Genomic DNA, 20,248 nt, shown 5'->3' on the forward strand with positions numbered 1-20,248 from the left:
GGTGGGAAATATGGAGATGGCAAAAACACTGAATGAATATTTTGTATCAGTCTTTACAGTAGAAGACACTAAGAATATCCCAACACTGGACAAACAGGGGGCTATAGGGGGGGAGGAGCTAAACACGATCAAAATCACTAAGGAAGTGGTACTCGGTAAAATAATGGGACTCAAGGCGGATAAATCACCTGGACCTGATGGCTTACATCCTAGGGTCTTGAGGGAAGTGGCGGTAGGGATTGTGGATGCATTAGTAATAATTTTCCAAAACTCCCTGGACTCAGCAAAGGTCCCGGCAGACTGGAAAACTGCTAATGTAACACCCTTATTTAAAAAGGGCAGTAGACAGAAGGCTGGAAACTATAGACCGGTTAGCCTAACATCTGTGGTAGGTAAAATTTTGGAGTCCATTATTAAGGAGACAGTAACAGGACATTTGGATAATCATAATTTAATAGGACAAAGTCAGCATGGTTTTATGAAGGGGAAGTCATGTTTGACAAATTTGCTGGAGTTCTTTGAGGAAGTAACATATAGGGTGGATAAAGGGGAACCAGTGGGCGTAGTGTATTTAGACTTCCAAAAGGCATTTGACAAGGTGCCACACAAAAGATTATTGCTTAAGATAAAAAATCACAGGATTGGGGGTAATATTCTGGCATGGATAGAGGATTGGCTATCTAACAGAAGGCAGAGAGTTGGGATAAATGGTTCATTCTCAGACTGGCAATCAGTAACTAGTGGTGTTCCGCAGGGGTCAGTGCTGGGTCCCCAACTCTTTACAATCTATATTAACGATTTGGAGGAGGGGACCGAGTGTAACATATCAAAGTTTGCAGATGATACTAAGATGGGAGGGAAAGTAGTGAGTGAGGAGGACATAAAAAACCTGCAAGGGGACATAGTGTGATGAAATATTTCCATTCATCACTGCCTGTGACTGAGATCGGGTTCAGTGTCATTTCCCTTCCCCCAGACCTCATTGTATTGTGTACTGGAATGTGCTGTATTGTGTACTGGAATGTGCTGTGTATAGGGCTCCGCCCATACCTGGCCCCGTTTGTAAGCTAGCTTTCAGTCTAGCCCCAGTCTCCAGAAGGACGACATCTCTCTCGCTTACGTGTTTCGTTCTAAGTTAATAAAAGCCTTGTTTTGTTCTGCTACCTTCGAGTCTCGGAATTATTGAGGCACATCAATTTTATTAACTTATTTTCAACACTATGGATCAACTCCTGAAACCCGAACATTTGGATTTGGATCAACATGCTCCGGACGCATCAGCACGCTTCGGACACTGGTTTGAGTGTATGGAATTCTTCCTGGACAATTCCGCAGCCGTCAAAGACGCTACGGACGCTGCAAGGATGAGACTCGGAATTCTGCGGAATTGGGTAAGCCACCGGGTTTACCTCCTCATCCAAGACGCCGAGACGTACCTGGCCGCCTGCGACATCTTAAAGGCGCATTACCAGCAGCCTACGAATGAGGTGTATGCTAGGCACCTGCTCGCCACCCGCGCACAGCGACCTGGGGAATCGGTGGAGGAGTTCCTAAGCACCCTGAAAATGCTTGGCAAAGACTGCAAGTGCCGAGATGTAAAAGCCGCAGTGTACACTGACGAGCTTGTTCGCGATGCCTTCATCACAGGCCTCAGCTCCACTTACATCCGGCAAAGACTGCTGGAAAAAACGGGGTTGGACCTGAAACAGGCTGCGGACACCGTGCGATCCCTGGATGTGGCCCAGAGAAACTCGGACGCCTACTCTTCAGCCCGCGCCGTCCACGCTGCCACGTGTGCACCGAGGGCGCCGCCATCTTGGAAGGCATCTTCCCCGCCCGACAGCCCGACACCGGCTGGGCCCCGCTCTCCCCCCAGAAGCCCTACGACAGCCGCGACGCGTCAGGGACCCAACTGCTACTTCTGCGGGCAGCCAAAGCACACCAGAAACCTGTGCCCGGCGAAAGGCACCACCTGCTTTAAGTGCGGTAAGAAGGGGCACTTCGGGAAGGTGTGCAGAGGGAACCCCGCCGGAAAACCAACCGCCGGAAAACCCGCCACCGCCGCGTGTGCGCCGTGGGAGCGGCCATCTTGGACGCCATCTTGCCCGACCTCGTGGGGTCCGCCATCTTGTGAGCAGACAGCGTGGACGCCATCTTGTATCGATCAGGGCCCTACAGTGGCATCGGTCACAGTGGACCAGACCAGGCCGCACCCGCTATCCAGATCAATGGTGGACATCAAGGTAAACGGGTGCCGGGTTAAATGCTTAATTGACAGTGGAAGCACGGAGAGCTTTATCCACCCAGAACTGGCACAACAACTCTCCCTAAAGGTGGTCCCTACTCAGGGTACCATCTCTATGGCTGACAAAACCCAGACATCGACCATTCTGGGTTACTGCACGGTACAATTGTGCGTTAACGGAACTGTATATGATCATTTTAAAGTATTAATCATGAAGAACCTATGTGCGAGCGTGATCTGGGGCCTGGATTTCCAGTGCAACCACCAAAGCATCACGCTCAAGTACGGTGGGTCCCAGCCGCCCCTCACAGTGTGCGGTCTGGCTACCCTGAAGGTAAAGCCGCCTTCGCTATTCGCGAACCTTACCCCTAACTGCCGGCCAATAGCGACCAAAAGCAGGAGGTACAGCTGGGAGGACAGGCGGTTTATCGCGACCGAGGTAGACAGGCTCCTGAAAGAGCGCATTATTGAACGCAGCAACAGCCTGTGGCGCGCCCAAGTGGTAGTGGTAAGGGGTAGCGAGAAGAAACGGATGGTGATCGACTATAGTCAAACGATCAACAGGTACACCCAACTAGACGCCTACCCGCTACCCCGCATATCAGAAATGGTGAACCAAATCGCCCAATACCGGGTGTTCTCCACCGTCGACCTCAAGTCAGCGTACCACCAGCTCCCTATCAGACCAGAGAGGTTCCTGAAAACCGCACAAAAACTCAACCTCACCTACAACGAGGACAAGTGCGTTTACAACACCACGCGCCTCTGCATACTAGGCAGCGTGGTGGAGAATGGGGAAATCGGACCAGACCCCGACCGATTGCGCCTCCTACGGGAGCTGCCCCTGCCCAACACTCCCAAAGCCCTGAAAAGGTGCCTGGGGTTATTTTCTTATTATTCCCAATGGGTCCCCAACTACTCCGACAAAGCCCGCCCCCTCTTGAAAGCATCCTCTTTCCCGCTCTCTGCTGAGGCCCACGCCGCCTTCAAAAGCATTAAGTAGGATATTGAGCGGGCCACGCTACAGGCAGTGGACGAGAACACTCCATTTCAAGTGGAAAGTGATGCGTCTGACTTCGCCTTGGCGGCCACCCTCAACCAGGCGGGGCGGCCCGTAGCTTTCTTCTCGAGGACCCTCCAAGGGCCCGAGATCAGACACTCCTCCGTGGAAAAGGAGGCCCAAGCCATCGTGGAGGCAGTGCGCCACTGGCGCCACTACCTAGCCGGCAAACGCTTCACCCTACTTACCGACCAGCGGTCGGTAGCGTTTATGTTCAATAATAAACAGAGGGGGAAGATTAAAAATGATAAGATTCTTAGGTGGCGGATCGAGCTCTCCACCTTCGAGTACGACATCATTTACCGGCCAGGGGCCCTTAACGAATCCCCTGATGCCCTCTCACGAGGGATGTGTGCCAGCGCCACCGGGGATCGGCTACAGAGCCTCCACAACGATCTCTGCCACCCAGGGGTCACGCGGCTGTTCCACTTCATAAAGTCCCGTAACTTACCCTACTCGATTGAGGAAGTTCGGTCCCTGACCAGGAACTGCCGCACTTGCGCTGAGTGCAAGCCTCGGTTCTACCGCCCAGATAGAGCCCACTTAATCAAAGCTACACGGCCCTTTGAGCGGCTCAGCTTAGATTTCAAGGGCCCCCTCCCGTCCGTCGACCGCAATGTTTACTTCCTGAACATTGTGGACGAATACTCCCGGTTCCCATTCGCCTTCCCCTGCCCAGACATGACCAGCGCCACGGTCATTAAATGCCTCAACAGCCTGTTCTGCCTGTTCGGTATGCCGAGCTACATCCATACGGATAGGGGGGCGTCCTTCATGAGTGAAGAGCTACGCCAGTACATGCTGTCCAGGGGGATCGCCACGAGCCGTACCACCAGCTACAACCCCCGGGGTAACGGCCAAGTGGAGCGAGAGAACGGGACAGTATGGAAAGCAGTCACTCTAGCTCTAAGGACCAAGGGCCTCCCTATCTCCCGCTGGCAGTAAGTCCTCTCGGATGTGCTCCATTCGATACGGTCGCTATTGTGTACGGCCACTAATACCACGCCTCATGAACGAATGTTTGTCTTTCCCCGGAAATCCACCTCAGGCGTATCCATGCCGTCATGGCTCTCCACCCCAGGTCCGGTACTCGTGCGAAGGCATGTGAGGGGCCACAAGACGGACCCTCTCGTGGAGCCAGTACACCTACTCCACGCCAAACCCCAATACGCATATGTCCGGCATGCCGATGGAAGGGAGGACACCGTGTCCATAAAAGACGTCGCCCCAGCCGGCATCGACAACAACCACGGCAATAGCGGCAACGACGATCACAGCAACTCTTACCCACCCACTACTCTTTCATCACCCCCGGAAGAACACCGACCAACGGCACCCCCACCAACTACCCCTTCAACAACCCTGGCGGCACCCCCGGCAGAGACCCAGGAGGCTACCGGGGACACCCAGCCGACACCCGCGGCACCGCAACAGCCACGTCGGTCGCAGAGGACTATCAAACCCCCGAACAGACTAAATCTATAGAAGGGGTGAATGTGATGAAATATTTCCATTCATCACTGCCTGTGACTGAGATCGGTTTCAGTGTCATTTCCCTTCCCCCAGACCTCATTGTATTGTGTACTGGAATGTGCTGTATTGTATACTGGAATGTGCTGTGTGTAGGGCTCCGCCCATACCTGGCCCCGTTTGTAAGCTAGCTTTCAGTCTAGCCCTAGTCTCCAGAAGGACGACATCTCTCTCGCTTACGTGTTTCGTTCTAAGTTAATAAAAGCCTTGTTTTGTTCTGCTACCTTCGAGTCTCGGAATTATTGAGGCACATCACATAGACAGGCTAAGTAAGTGGGCAGAGATTTGGCAGATGGAATACAATACTGGAAAGTGTGAGGTTATGCACTTTGGCAGGAAAAATCGTAGAGCAAGTTATTATCTTAATGGCAAGAAACTGGAAAGTACTGAAGTACAAAGGGATTTGGGGGTCCTGGTGCACGAAACTCAAAAGGTTAGTATGCAGGTGCAGCAAGTGATTAAGAAGGCCAATGGAATGTTGGCTTTCATTGCTAGGGGGATAGAATATAAAAATAGGGAGGTATTGCTTCAGTTGTACAAGGTATTGGTGAGACCGCACCTCGAATACTGCGTACAGTTTTGGTGTCCATACTTAAGAAAGGACATACTTGCTCTCGAGTCAGTACAAAGAAGGTTCACTCGGTTAATCCCGGGGATGAGGGGATGGACATATGAGGAGAGGTTGAGTAGATTGGGACTCTACTCATTGGAGTTCAGAAGAATGAGAGGCGATCTTATTGAAACATATAAGATTGTGAAGGGGTTGGATCGGGTGGATGCGGGGAGGATGTTCCCGATGATGGGTGAAACTAGAACTAGGGGGCATAGTCTTAGAATAAGGGGCTGCTCTTTCAAAACTGAGATGAGGAGGAACTACTTCACTCAGAGGGTGGTAGGTCCATGGAATATGCTGCCTGAAAAAGCTGTAGAAGCTACATCATTACATAAATTTAAAACAGAAATAGACAATTTCCCAGAAGTAAAGGGAATTAAGGGTTACGGGGAGCGGGCAGGAATTTGGACATGAGTCTAGGTTCGGATCGGTCATGGCCCTGTGGGTAGCGGAGCGGGCCCAGGGGCTGTGTAGCCTGATCCTGCTCCTATTTCGTGTGTCTAATTCTGTTAGATTCAGGAGATGGTTCTGTGATAGTAGATTGGCGGTTAGGATCAGATCAGTCACGATCTTATTGAATGGCGGAGCAGGCTTGAGGGGCCGATTGGCCTACTCCTGCTCCTATTTCTTATGTTCTTATGACACTTATTTGGGCCACACACCTTAGCCTGTCCTTTGACTCTAATGTTTTTCTCACTTGTTTCTTATTTCTCTCAGCTGGTTTAATCACTTTACATATTTTTGTTTTCCCTTTACCTGTAATGCCTAAAGCACAATTTCTGTCTGTTACTCTACTCTCTTCTCTTGCATATCTTTTTGAACTATTATTTTTACTACAATTTACACCCGAGTCCTCCCTGTCATTTACTAGTTTAAAGTCCTTGTGACCGCCCTATTTATCCTTTCCACTAGGACCCTGGTCCCAGACCGGTTCAGGTAGAGTCCATCCCAATGATACAGTTCCTTCCTGTCCCAATACTGGTGCCAGTGCCCCATGAAATGGAACCCCTCTTTCCCGCACCACTCCTTTAGCCACGTGTTTGCTTCCCTAATCAGCTTATCGCTACGCCAATTTGCACGTGGCTCAGGTAATAACCCAGAGATTATAACCCTTTGGGGAAACACTGCATGTATGTAGATAAACCTGTATAATCCCCTTTTAACTTCTGTATTCCCCTCCCCCCGCAAGACAGTTGCAAGCTGAGAGGAATAAGGCATGTTCAGACTTGCCTGCTGCTGAGAGAAGGAAAACCAATCAGGTTCCAGCAGGTGACCAATCCGTGAGTCATCACAGGCTCGCGGGCTTTACGAATGCAGTACTGTATTGTGAGAGTTGGAGTAAAGACCTATTTCTTGTAGCTCGCTGTGTTGCCTATTTCTTTACGCGGGAGACTGTAGTCTCCCACATTGGTGACCCCGAATGTCGGCGGCCGAATCCCCCGACTCACGTAGCCCTACAGAGGCCAGCAACGACCCGACGGCAACCAGCAGCAGCCCGATGTCGGCCGGCGCCGCGTCCTTGAAGCCCCCCACCTTCTGGGAACACCAAGCACCAGCTTCGTTCGCGCACACGGAGGCCCAATTCACCCTTCGCAGGGTCCAAGACGATGAAGAAAGGTACCTCCACGTAGTCTCAGCACTAGCAAGCTCCACCGCCGCCGAAGTTCTCGACCTGCTGGGGAACCCACCACAGACCGGCAAATACTCAACCATTAAGGGCCGCTTGCTGCAGGCTTACGGCCTGTCCGGGGAGGAGAGGGCCCGTAGGCTTCTTTCACTACCAGGCCTCGGCGACTCTACCCCGACCCAGTTGATGAGCCGGATGCTTGCGCTCCTGGGCTCTGAACCGCAGTGCTTCTTGTTTCGGGCCCTTTTCCTCAGCCTGCTTCCTCAGCAGGTACAGACTGCCCTCGCGGGGTCCCCGATCACGGACTGCGTACAACTGGCAGCCGCCGCGGACAAAGTCTTCGCCGTCGCCCAACTCGGCTGTGCAGCCGCGAGGCTCCCCGACACCACCGAGCGCGCGCCGCCACGCCAGGCCACAGAACTATGCTACTACCACGCGCGTTTCGGCCACAAGGCCCAACGCTGCTGAGCACCCTGCTCTTTCGATCAAACCAAGATGGCCGCTCAGCCCAACGCGCCAGCCCCGCGCCGCCGTCTAGGCCCGCTCGACCGCACCCCCGCCGCCACGATGGCCACCGGCACCGCAGGTAAACTGCTGTACATAACCGACTCCCTTTCAGGGTGCAGATTCCTTTGCGACACCGGAGCCCAATGCAGCATAATTCCTGCCTCCCAGCTCGACATCCAGGCAGGCTGCAGCGGCCCACCCCTCGTGGCGGCAAATGGTGCAGCCATCGCTACTTTTGGAAAGCGACGGGCCGAGGTTTGTTTCAACGGCCAGCGATTTACATGGGATTTCGTGACGGCCTTGGTGGCACATCCCTTGCTGGGCGCCGATTTTCTTTGTGCCCACGGACTCCTGGTCGACGTCTGCGACAGGCACCTGATCGACGCAGCAACTTTCGCTTCACTGGCCTGCCAGCAGAGCAACAGCCTGGCCCTCGTCGGGTCCTGCTCTGCCCCGGCGGATGACGACTACGCCCGCCTACTCGCAGATTTCCCGAGGCTCACACAACCGACCTTCTCAGCCGCGGCAGCCAAGCATGGTGTCGAGCACCACATCGCCACTACGGGACCACCAGTGTTCGCCCGAGCCAGACGCCTGGACCCAGCCAAGATGGCGATGGCCAAGGAAGAATTCGCCACGATGGAGAAACTGGGCATCATCCGTCGCTCGAACAGCCCCTGGTCGTCCCCCCTCCACATTGTGCCCATGCCGGGCGGTGGCTGGCGCCCCTGCGGCGACTACAGACGGCTCAACGACGCCACCACGCCCGATAGATATCCCATTCCGCACATCCAAGACTTCTCAGCACACCTAGCAGGAAAGTCCGTCTTTTCCAAGGTCGACCTGATTCGCGGCTACCATCAGGTCCCCGTCCACCACGCAGACGTCCAGAAGACGGCAGTCATCACCCCCTTCGGACTGTTCGAGTTCCTGCGCATGCCCTTCGGGCTCAAGAACGCCGCACAGGCCTTCCAATGGCTCATGGATTCCGTCCTACGGGACCTGAGCTTCCTGTTCGTCTATCTGGACGATATCCTTGTGGCCAGCACCAGCAAGGCCGAGCACATCGCGCATTTGCGCTCTCTTTTCCAGCGTCTCAGCCAACACGGGCTAATCGTCAACCCGGCCAAATGGCAGTTCGGAGCAGCCCAAATTGACTTTCTCGGCCACAGAATCTCGCCAAGGGGAGCCATTCCCCTACCTTCCAAGGTGCAGGCGGTGGCGGACTTTCCCCAGCCCACCTCGGTCAAGGCGCTGCAGGAATTTTTGGGGATGGTCAATTTCTATCACCGTTTCGTGCCCAAGGCCGCCTCACTCATGCGCCCCCTCTACGAAGCCACCAGGGGCAAAACGGGCAAAGAGCAACTCACCTGGTCCAGCGAGATGGCGACAGCCTTCCACCAGACCAAAAGCGCCTTGGCCAACGCCACACTACTGGCCCACCCCATCCCGGGCGCCAAGACCGCCCTCACCACGGACGCCTCGGATTACGCCGTCGGCGCTGTCCAGCAACAGTGGGTCGAAGGCGCGTGGCAGCCACTGGCATTTTTCAGCCGACAGCTGCGCAAGAACGAGCAGGCCTACAGCACGTTCGACAGAGAGCTCCTGGCCCTGTTCCTGGCAATCCGGCACTTCTGTTTCCTCCTGGAAGGCCGGCCGTTCACCGCATTCGTGGACCACAAGCCGCTCACTTTCGCCATGGTCAAAGTAACCGAACCCTGGTCCGCGCGCCAACAGCGCCAACTCAACTTCATCTCGGAGTTCACCGCGGACATCCGCCACGTCGCCGGCAACGACAATTTGGTGGCCGACTGCCTCTCAAGACCCTCGCTCCACGCAGTGCACCTGGGCGTCGCCTATGCCAGCATGGCGAGAGACCAGGCCGCCGACGCGGAGATCCAGACCCTCAGGACGTCAACCACCAGCCTCACTCTGGCCGACATCCACTTCCACGCAGCCGGCACAACCCTCCTGTGCGACGTCTCAGTCCCCTCGCCTAGGCCGGTCGTCCCATCTGCCTGGCGCAAGCGAGTTTTCGACATCATCCACGGCCTCTCACACCCAAGGATGCGTGCGTCTCAGAAACTCATGTCCGCCAAGTTCGTCTGGCCTGGACTCCACAAGGATGTGAGAGACTGGACCAACACATGCGTGGCGTGTCAGCGCGCTAAGGTCCAGCAGCACACCAAGGCGCCATTGGAGTGTTTCCCGGTGCCTGAGAGGCATTTCGACCACGTCCACGTCGATCTGGTAGGCCCCTTGCCGCCGTCGCACGGTTTCACACACCTGCTCACGATCGTCGACCGCACCACCAGATGGCCCGAGGCGGTTCCCCTCGCCTCCACCACCACGACCGACGTCGCGCGAGCATTCGTCTCGACATGGGTGGCCCGGTTCGGCGTGCCAACCGACATATCCTCGGACAGAGGCCCCCAGTTCACCTCCCACTTGTGGAATGCCATCACCGCCGGCCTCGGCACCAAGTTGCACAGGACAACAGCCTACCACCCGCAGGCCAACGGGCTCTGCGAGTGCTTTCATCGTTCCTTGAAAGCCTCCCTCCGCGCCAGCCTGGCCGACACCAGCTGGATCGACAAACTACCCTGGGTCCTCCTGGGATTGTGCACCGCGCCCAAAGAGGACCTCCGCGCCTCTGCGGCCGAGATGGTCTACGGCCAACTGCTCAGAGTACCAGGCGACTTCCTCCCCCTGACAACGGAGCCGTGGTCGGCCGCCAGACAGCTTTCCCTGCACCAGGACGCGGCCCAGCAATTCCGTCCAGTGCCCACTTCGCAACACGGCCCGCAGCCGTCCTACGTGCCTCGGGACTTACGACATGTGGAGTTCGTCTTCGTGCGCCGGGACGCGCACAGAGGCCCGCTGCAGGCACCATACACCGGCCCCTTCTCAGTATTGGAGACGGGGGATAAAGCTTTTCTTATCGACGTCGGCGGGAAGCCGGACCTTATTTCAGTAGACCGCCTCAAACCGGCGCACCTGGACCTCAGCTTCCCGTTTCGTCCGGCTCTTCCCCCACGGCGGGGCAGACCTCCCGCGTTGGTGGCGGCCCCACAAGAGGACCAAGACATGCCAGAACCTTACTTCCCGGCCGCCGCCCCACCTTCGCCGGCAGCCCGTCCAGCCAGCCCACTGGCAGACCAGCCGCCAGACCAGCCGATGAACCAACCGGCCGACCTCCCAGACAGCCCTCCTCACACGCCAGATGGCTACTACAGCCGCTACGGCCGTTTGGTCAAACCTCCGCAGAGACTGACTTTTACAGTTAACGAGGATTTTGGGGGGGCGTATGTGGCATTGCCACATTGGGGAAACACTGTGTGTATGTAGATAAACCTGTATAATCCCCTTTTAACTGCTGTATTCCCCTCCCCCCGCAAGACAGTTGCAAGCTGAGAGGAATAAGGCATGTTCAGACTTGCCTGCTGCTGAGAGAAGGAAAACCAATTCGGTTCCAGCAGGTGACCAATCCGTGAGTCATCACAGGCTCGCGGGCTTTACGAATGCAGTACTGTATTGTGAGAGTTGGAGTAAAGACCTATTTCTTGTAGCTCGCTGTGTTGCCTATTTCTTTACGCGGGAGACTGTAGTCTCCCACACCTTGATGTCCTGTTCTTTAATTTAGCTCCTAGTTCCTGGTACTCCCCAAACAGGACCTCTTGTCTACTCTTCCCTATGTTGTTGGTTGCAACATGAACCACAATGACTGGATCCTCCCCCTCCCTCTCAAGTATCCTTTCAAGCTGGTTCGAGATGTCCCTCATCCTGGCACCAGGTAGGCAACATACCATGTGGGACTCTTGATCCTGCTTATAAAGGATGCTCTCTGTCCCCCTAATTATAGAATCCCCTACAACTACTACATTACACTTCCTCTCCTTGTCCTCCTCCCCCCTAAGACAGCCTCCTGCTCCAAAGTGCCAAGGTTTGCATTCTGGCTGTCCTTCTGACTGTCTTTATCCTTATCGTCACAGGTAGCAAGTACATTGTATCTGTTGGATAGGATCAGTTTCTGTGGATCCTCATTCTCTTTCTTGTCGGGGTTCCCCTTACTCTGCACACTATCGGTCACACCAACCCCTGGAGCAAACTGTTCAGATACTCTTCCCCTCCCTTATGTGTCAGAGTGTCTCCAACTCGCACTTCAGCTCTGACTCTGGAGAGATGTGAGACGGAGACATCTCCTGCAGATGTGTTCACTCGGGCCAGTCTCGCTGTCCACAAACTCCCACATACTGCAGTCCAAACACACAACCTGCTCTGCCATATCTTAGTCTAACCTTGTTTTATTTATTTAATCAGTTAAAATCTTTATTCAATTATTATTTATAGTTATATTAATTAGTTTATCTAGTTAAGTGTTTAATTTAATTAAGTACGTTATAGTTTCCCACTCCTGGTTTAAACCGCTATCCTAGCTTAGAGAGAAAAAACGTTAATACTCACCCACCAATCATCTACCTGCTGTCCTGTGACGACACTCCTTGTTTTTTTGTTGTTTTAGAATTCGTCGGATTTGTATCAGCCTCCTCTGGTCCCAACTCCTCATAGGTCCGCGCTGCCTCTCCTCCCGCTGTATTTATGGCCTGCCTCCTCCGGTCCTGACTCCTCATAGGTCCGCGCTGCCTCTCCTCCCGCTGTATTTATGGCCTGCCTCCTCCGGTCCTGACTCCTCATAGGTCCGCGCTGCCTCTCCTCCCGCTGTATTTATGGTCTGCCTCCTCCGGCCCCAATTCCTCGCAGGTCCGCACTGCCTCTCCCCCCGCTGTATTTATGGTCTGCCTCCTCTGGTCCCAACTCCTCGCAGGTCCCGCTACTTCTCCTCCCGCTGTGTTTATGGTCTGCCTCCTCCGGTCCCAACTCCTCATAGGTCCCGCTACCTCTCCCCTCGCTGTATTTATGGTCTGCCTCCTCCGGTCCCAACTCCTCATAGGTCCATGCTGCCTCTCCTCCCGCTGTATTTATGGTCTGCCTCCTCCAGTCCCGACTCCTCATAGGTCCATGCTGCCTCTCCTCCCGCTGTATTTATGTTCTGCCTCCTCCAGTCCCGACTCCTCATAGGTCCGCGCTGCCTCTCCTCCCGCTGTATTTATGTTCTGCCTCCTCCAGTCCCGACTCCTCATAGGTCCGCGCTGCCTCTCCTCCCACTGTATTTATGGTCTGCCTCTTCAGGTCCCGACTCCTCGCAGGTCCGCGCTGCCTCTCCTCCCGCTGTATTTATGGTCTGCCTCTTCAGGTCCGACTCCTTGCAGGTCCGCGCTGCCTCTCCCCCCGCTGTATTTATGGTCTGCCTCCTCCGGCCCCAACTCCTCGCAGGTCCGCACTGCCTCTCCTCCCGCTGTATTTATGGTCTTCCTCCTCCGGTCCCAACTCCTCATAGGTCCACGCTGCCTCTCCTCCCGCTGCATTTATGGTGTGCCTCCTCCGGTCCCGACTCCTCATAGGTCCGCGCTGCCTCTCCCCCCGCTGTATTTAAGGTCTGTCTCCTCCAGTCCCGACTCCTCATAGGTCCTTTTTTAACTAGTGCAAGGATAACAATTGAAATTAGTTAATGGCCATGAATGCAATGTGATTGATACCTGTAAGTGCATTGCCGTGGGCATTGCAGATTCCACGAATGGCAGCCCTCAAAGTACACTTAATGCAGTCTAATTTCTTACTCCCTTGCCCTTTGTCACCTAACCTAAGTAGGTATTCCTCATGTCTGAATCTTGACAGTGAGTATCGCTGGTTCTTCGACAGTGAGTATCGTTGGTTCTTCTACTGTGAGGAGTCTGAACCTGACGTCTTTTCTAGCAGGGGGTCACCAAATAGCGATCAGGAGTAAGAACGCTTGCTGATTTTTTTCTTTGCTTTCCCCTAGCCCAGGAACATTAAGCGTCCATGCTCCTGCCGAACTCAGTATAGGACAGTGAGTAAACCTGGGTCATTTTTGATCTGTATGGCTCAGTACCAAACTAGACTGCACACTTACCTGTTGAACCATATGGGATTATTTGGTTACTATGAGATGTTACATGTGACTGATTCTGTTCACCAGATTTACACACTAAATTCCCTCTAATCTTAAACTAACCTTAGAATCTTTTTTCCAAAAGGAAGGATTTTTCTTAAACATTCAATTCCAAGCCAAAAATTTGGATGCACCCAATTACTTTTCAATGGTCACCTAAGGAATTCTGTTACGAATTGAGGCCACTTTACTTTGGCAATATTAAATCCAACCATTTCTCAAAACTCAGGCACTGATAAACCTATCATGTCGCTTCTGCTATCTGCGGACTCTGCGGGCTAAATTTTCGTCTGGGCTATAATCTGGCGGAGCGGATTGCCCACCCATTGTAGAACCTGGCTGATTTTTGTTCCATTGATTTCAGTTACAAGGGGTGGGGGTTCCACTTGGCCCAGGCAGCGAAGTCGGAAATTTACCTCGTGTGTTTCAAATTTGCTGCTGTTGGTGGATGTATAAAACTGGCTGGTGGTTTGTCTCACAACTAATCACTGTCCAATAGTTGTTGTTAGACTAGATATGGATAAGTTTGTGTGTGCAGATCCTGATGTGAATGATCCATATGTCTTGTTTTAAATGTGTACATAACTCATTTGATACAGATATCTTGTACTGATTAGGTGCTAATAGAATTAAGCCCTGCAGTATTTTTTTCAGTTTATGGTGTAGAGCTTTCTGTGGGTGAATATGTTGGTGGCTAATTGAATACGGACTCGTCTTAATTTGTAGTTGCTTAATTTGAATCAGATAATATAAACATTTTACTGCATTATTTATATTGCTTTATTTGAATTATTGGACAACTCGAGTTTTTTTTAGCACTGAAGTAGACTGTTAACGAATTTAGAAACAATTTCTCTGGAATTCTGTGAAAGTACTGAACATGTGTGCAATGATGATTACCCTAGTTAATAAATCATTTATCTCCTGTACGCAAATCTCTCTCTGATGTTTTCCTTTTTGTACTTTGTCAAGCAGATTGATGGCCCTCTTCTTGAGGAGGCCTGGAGCAGTGCTGGTAGCGACCTTTGTAGTTTTAACTGCACTGCTTGACCACATTTATGCGACCAGAAATAGGAATGAGGCTGTACAGGTGGCAGCAAAGATTACCCTGATTGTCACTAAACATTCAGCACCGTTTTATCATTCTTTATAGTGAACCAAGATGTGTGCGTACTTGCATTGTGTTTACAGTGATCTATAATTAACATTGTTATGTTAAAGTCGAGTTAAGTGTAAATAGCTTAGGGGGAACAGTTAAAATAGAGTGGCTCCATTACCTGCTCCGTTCCTACCGATCTGGGAATTTGACGTTGCCGATTTTGGCGGCGGATAAGCCTCCTGCCAGACTCCAGCGGGAGCCTCATTAATAAATGCACGTCGGGGTCCCGTGACGCACAATAATCCTCCCCTAAGTAGGGTGCTCGCCATGGCCGCCCTGCCAGGTGAATCCACTGGGAAGTCAGTGGGGACACTAAGATAGGTCGAAAAGTGTGTCCTTAGTCACGTTTTACTATGCTAAAGGCGCTATATAAATGTAAGCGGTTGTTGTTGTTGTAGTGGGGGCCCGCAGGAGCAGGAGTGACCCTCCGGGCTCTACAAGGAAAGTCTGGTGCTCTGCTGCTCCGGACTACACCCCCCACCCCCCCCACACTCCCCACCCATGTGATCCTGCAAACACCTGCCCCTCCCCAAGACTTACCCTGCTGCCGGTGAACCACTTCCCATACTGGCAGGCGGCCTCTGAGCCACCGCTGGCCAGCTGACGTTTTTCATTATAAATGACCGAGAAGCCGTTGAAATTTGCTTGGCCATGAATCCCACTCCCACACGGGATTGATTGCCTTTCGCTCCTGTCCGATTCACACTGGGAGATAAAATCAGCCCCTTTGTCTTGTCCGTTCTATACATGTAATAGAGCTCTACACGATATAAAGCACGTTGCGTTTTTATGCAAAATATCACATTAAATCCAGCCAAATAATATTTTATGCATCATATTTTAGAGCACCACTAAAAATGGCTTTTTTAAAAAGGCAAACTAATACAAATAGCTCACGTTGTTTTGTTGCTTTCTGCTGATTTCCAAGAAAAACATATTGAGTGCTGCAGGCCTCATCAGGGAAGATGTGTGGGAGCTGAATTAATACTTGCAGTTGAATCTGAGGCATGACTGAATCTGCCATGATGTTCGTTCACATCTTACTTAGCCTGTCAGACTCAGTATATTCTCCAAACCAGTTCTCCTTTTGATGTTACGAGCACTTGCGGTTTGAACATTTAAATATGCAAAAAAAACCACACACAAAATTCACGCACAGTTTTCAAAAATGTGATTTTTGCAAGGTTAGGGATGTGTGTTGTGCTGTGCACCAATACTGAGAGTGCTTTTATTTGGCAATGATCAGGTCAGGTCTCTCTAAACATTCAGAACTGAGATACAATTTTTATTAAAAGAAAAGAAAGAAAGAACTTGCACTTATATAGCACCTTTCTTGACCTCGGGGCGTCTCAAAGTGCTTTACAGCCAATTAAGTACTTTTGAAAGATAGTCAGTTATAATGTAGAAAAACTGGCTGAGTTTACAAAAAGCACACTGAACATCACAAATCACTGCTAACTATAAAATTATACCATTTGCTTATTCACAGATGATAGTATATTACAACTGATTACCGTGTTAACCCCTCGCTTCTGTGAGGAGGATCTACCCCTAACTTGGGGGTCAGGGTTCGCTGCTTTAGGAGACTAAACACGCCGGTCAGTCTATCACCACTTTCCCAGTAATACACAAAGTCAGAAACTGTAAAATAAGTAAAGTTTTATTCCGGTAACCGGTACTGGACTTCACTCCGAGAAACCCCTTTGTGTTGCACACAAGAAAGTCTCCTCTAGAGTGCGCCCCTAGACTCACTGGGCTGCAATATTTATACATTTTCATAAATTGCAAGTCATCATGAGAATACAGAAAACTAGGCGATCACACGCTGCACAAGTCATTTGTTTCTTTTTACAGAGCTCTGTTTAAAATTCACTTTTAACTTTCAACAAAATTTGACCATGAGACTGTCTCCATCAGTTATCTAAACATTCTGTTCTTGTCCTTTCTTATCTATTTGTACTGCATTCCCACAGCCCTGCATCAGTTTTTACATTTAAACTATTCACTGCATGTCAAGTAGTCCATCATGGCTTGCGAATCATTGGTACAGCAGTATTGGATTAACACCTAGCTTAACAACCGGAGCCTCTTCAATTTATAGTAAAAATAAAATACTTCATCATTTACGTTGGCTAGTTGTGACCAAGTTTAATCATTCTATAACGGATTTTTCACTCCATTTTCTTCCCTCCTTTCCTGATGATACCGAGTCTTCCTGGGTTGCGCTTCCTCAGGCACCAGTGACCTTCCACTATCTCAACCCAGTGACCACTATTCATGGGGTCATAAAATTCAAGGCACGGAAAGAGGCCATTCCACCCATCTCACCTGTGATGCACATTTGAACAATGGCCCTCTGGGCCAGGCTGTGATACGCATTTGAACAATGACCTTCTGGGCCAGGCTAGCTCTTGAAATGGAGCTGCTGGCTGGGGTTTTCCCAATTGTGCGCTCACCAACTTGCGACTTTCCTGTCCATTAAAATGAATCAGAGAGTTTGTGGTATGGCGCGTGGATACGTGGAAAACCCTGGCCATCTACTCTAATCCCATTTCCCTGCCTTTTCCCCTATATCTCTTTATATTCTCTTTTTCCAAATACTTATCCAATTCCTTTTTAAAGAATGCTGTAGTCTCTGCCTCAATCATCACTTGCTGTAAAGCATCCCATGTTCTAATAACCCTCTGCGTGAAAAAAAATCTTCCAGCTTCCCCCTTTGCTCTTTGAGTAATGCCCCTTTGTTACCAATTTACCAACCAATCCTTCTCCTTCTTAGGCAGTCCCTCGGAACCGAGGATGACTTGCTTCCACACTAAAAATGAGTTCTCAGGTGACTGATGAGTCCAATGTGGGACCTACAGTCTCTGTCACAGGTGGGGCAGACGGTGGTTGAAGGGGCAGGTGGGTGTGATGCTTGGGTTGACGTGCGCCCCTTGTGCTGTTTGTGCTTGGCTTCCGCTTGCTCCTGGCGAAGAGACTCGAGGTGTTCAGCGCCTTCCCGGATGCTTCTCCTCCACTTTGTGCAGTCTTGGGCCAGGGATTCCCAGGTGTCGGTGTGTGATATGAATCAGTCATTCATGAAAGAAAGAGTTATGAAATAATACTGAGTGGCCTACGGGGGGCGCTGTCCAGGGAGAGTATAAATACTCAGGCACGGGCCCAGCTTGCGCAGGACATTCTTAACAGGAACTAGTGAAGGACACAACTAGACCTCCATGTTGTAAAACAGTTGATTAAAGCTTTGTTTAACGCTTAGACCAAGTGCCTAGTAGTTTTCTTACGTCAGTGTGGATGTTGTATTTTTTCAAGGAGGCTTTGAGGGTGTCCTTGAAGCATTTCCTCTGCCCTCCTGGGGCTCTCTTGCCGTGTCAGAGCTCTGAGTAGCACACTTGTTTTGGGAGTCTCGTATCAGGCAATGCAACAATCTTAGCCTGTATACCCTCTCAAAACTTTTCATAATTCTGAAAACCTTTATTAGATTGATGGGCCTTCAATAACCACAAAACTAGAAGTTATAGACTTAAACAAGTTGGCTTTTAATCACTAAGATCAGAGCTAACATCTCAACACGCCGACTGGTTCACAGGAATGAGTCATACAGATCCTGGGATCTTTATGTAAGAGAAGTCAGGGGTGGAGCCAAGAGCCAAGACCTGGAACCTTCCAGGTTAGTCGGGAAAGAGGACGTGAAACTATACACCGTGGGGGAGGGTAATATACATGAGTGCAAAACGAATACAGAATCAAGACAAACAGATTTCATTACATAGATTACCGCTTAACCTTCTCTGCTCCAAAAGTAGTTATCCTAGACAGTGTTATTAGGCTATTTGGACATGATGGGCAACACAGCTGAGCCCGATCCTGTTCTTATCTGATATGTACTGTGTGTGCTTCCTGATGGGGACATTTGGATAGCAATCAGGAGTAAAAACAGTGCTATTCTCTTCCCCTCCCTGGCCTGGTGGTACTAAGCTGACTTGTAACATCCTTACTGCTGAAGTCCGGAAACTCAGCCCAGGAATCGAAGCTGGGATCATCTGGTTTGTAGGGTCTCGTGGTGCCTTTATTCAGAAGCCCATTGAGGAAGCTTCTAAAATGGATGTGTTGATTTTCTCCAGAACTGGTTCAATTTTTTATTATGCTGTGCACTTCAAAGACACTTTCTGCTTTTAGCTTTGTGGAAATCTGATGAGCTAATTTTTGAATAGCCACCAAATCAGAATTCCAACTGTCTGACAGGATACTTTGAATCCCTCAGCTGGTAGCATAACTTTTGTATCCTGATAGTTTGTGGGCCCTGAAACCCAGGGTCAGAATCCTGACTACACCTTAAATGCTGCTTCTTCTATCCCATCAAATTACATCATGCATTGAGAAGGTAGTGTGAGGAACAAGAATGAAATTCCAATCACGGCTTCAGTGGGATAAAACACAGTGCGTCAGTATCAATTTTACAGTAGTTTATTAGAACTTTGAGTCTTAGAATTTTAATAAAAGAATCTGTGACTTGTTAGAAGTAAGGTTAGTTATTACTGCTGCTTTACATCAGTGGTTAACTTTGATAAGTTACTTAGTACACCAAAGTCAATTTATCAGTTTTGATTTATTTAAAATCTGGCCCCAAGCTATCTAATAATACTCTGGCCTGAATACTAAAAAGCTGATCTCATCAGTAATACAGACAAGCCTTCCTAGTTTCTCATAAATTATTTCTCTCTCATTGCCAAAGCATCACTATTTTAAAATGCTCCTGTATAGACTGTGTTTGTTAACTGTTGCATCCATCTCACTTCGTTGACCATGCTCACAGTAACTATTAGACGATTTGCTGATGTCTTACAATTGCTTTCTTTCTTTCACCTGATTTAGTGGGGGTATGATTGTGAAGTGCCGGCATAGAATTCAATAGATGTTTTAAACACAACTCCAGGGAGAGTAAGCTTCATAGTGAGAACCGCATGAGATGTGACTTTTAGCAGCAAATGACAAATACACATTTGGTGTCTTTGGTAAACTTGTTTGCGTTATTGATAAAAACCTGTTTATTTAATTTTGAAACTCCAGTCCACAGTATATTCCATTAAACAACTGTTTCTTTCTGAATCATTTTTCTGATGAATATTTTTATATTAATATATAAAAGATACAGAGCGACCTTCTTTGTAATATTTGGCCTGAATAATTATTTACTAATAGTTTTAAATTGGCTTCCTTTTCTTTCAGCAATCTTTTCAGCATAAACGCAGTCCTAAACCTGCCTCGTAAAGCAGGCACTGGCGGCATTTCACATCCCCCGCCCCGTGTATGAAATTGACAGGCAGATTGTGGAAAATAGGCCTACAGGAACATTGACAACCCCACCATTTCAGCATCATATATTAATCTATTGTGCCTTCAAGGCAAGAGTGAAAGAGTCAGCTAATCCAGATTGAGTCGATTTGATTTAATTCTTGTATTCCTGTGGGAAATATGG

General features: G+C 50.3%; 1 protein-coding gene across 2 annotated transcripts in view; it reads left to right on the top strand.

The window, feature by feature from the left end:
- nphp4 (nephronophthisis 4) overlaps positions 1 to 20,248 on the top strand; it is a 517,372-nt gene that overhangs the window by 122,236 nt on the left and 374,888 nt on the right. The window lies entirely within an intron of this gene.

Source organism: Somniosus microcephalus, chromosome 25 (genome assembly GCF_052327205.1).
Source record: "Somniosus microcephalus isolate GS21.2 chromosome 25, FLI_Smic_1.0, whole genome shotgun sequence".
NCBI lineage: Eukaryota > Metazoa > Chordata > Chondrichthyes > Squaliformes > Somniosidae > Somniosus > Somniosus microcephalus.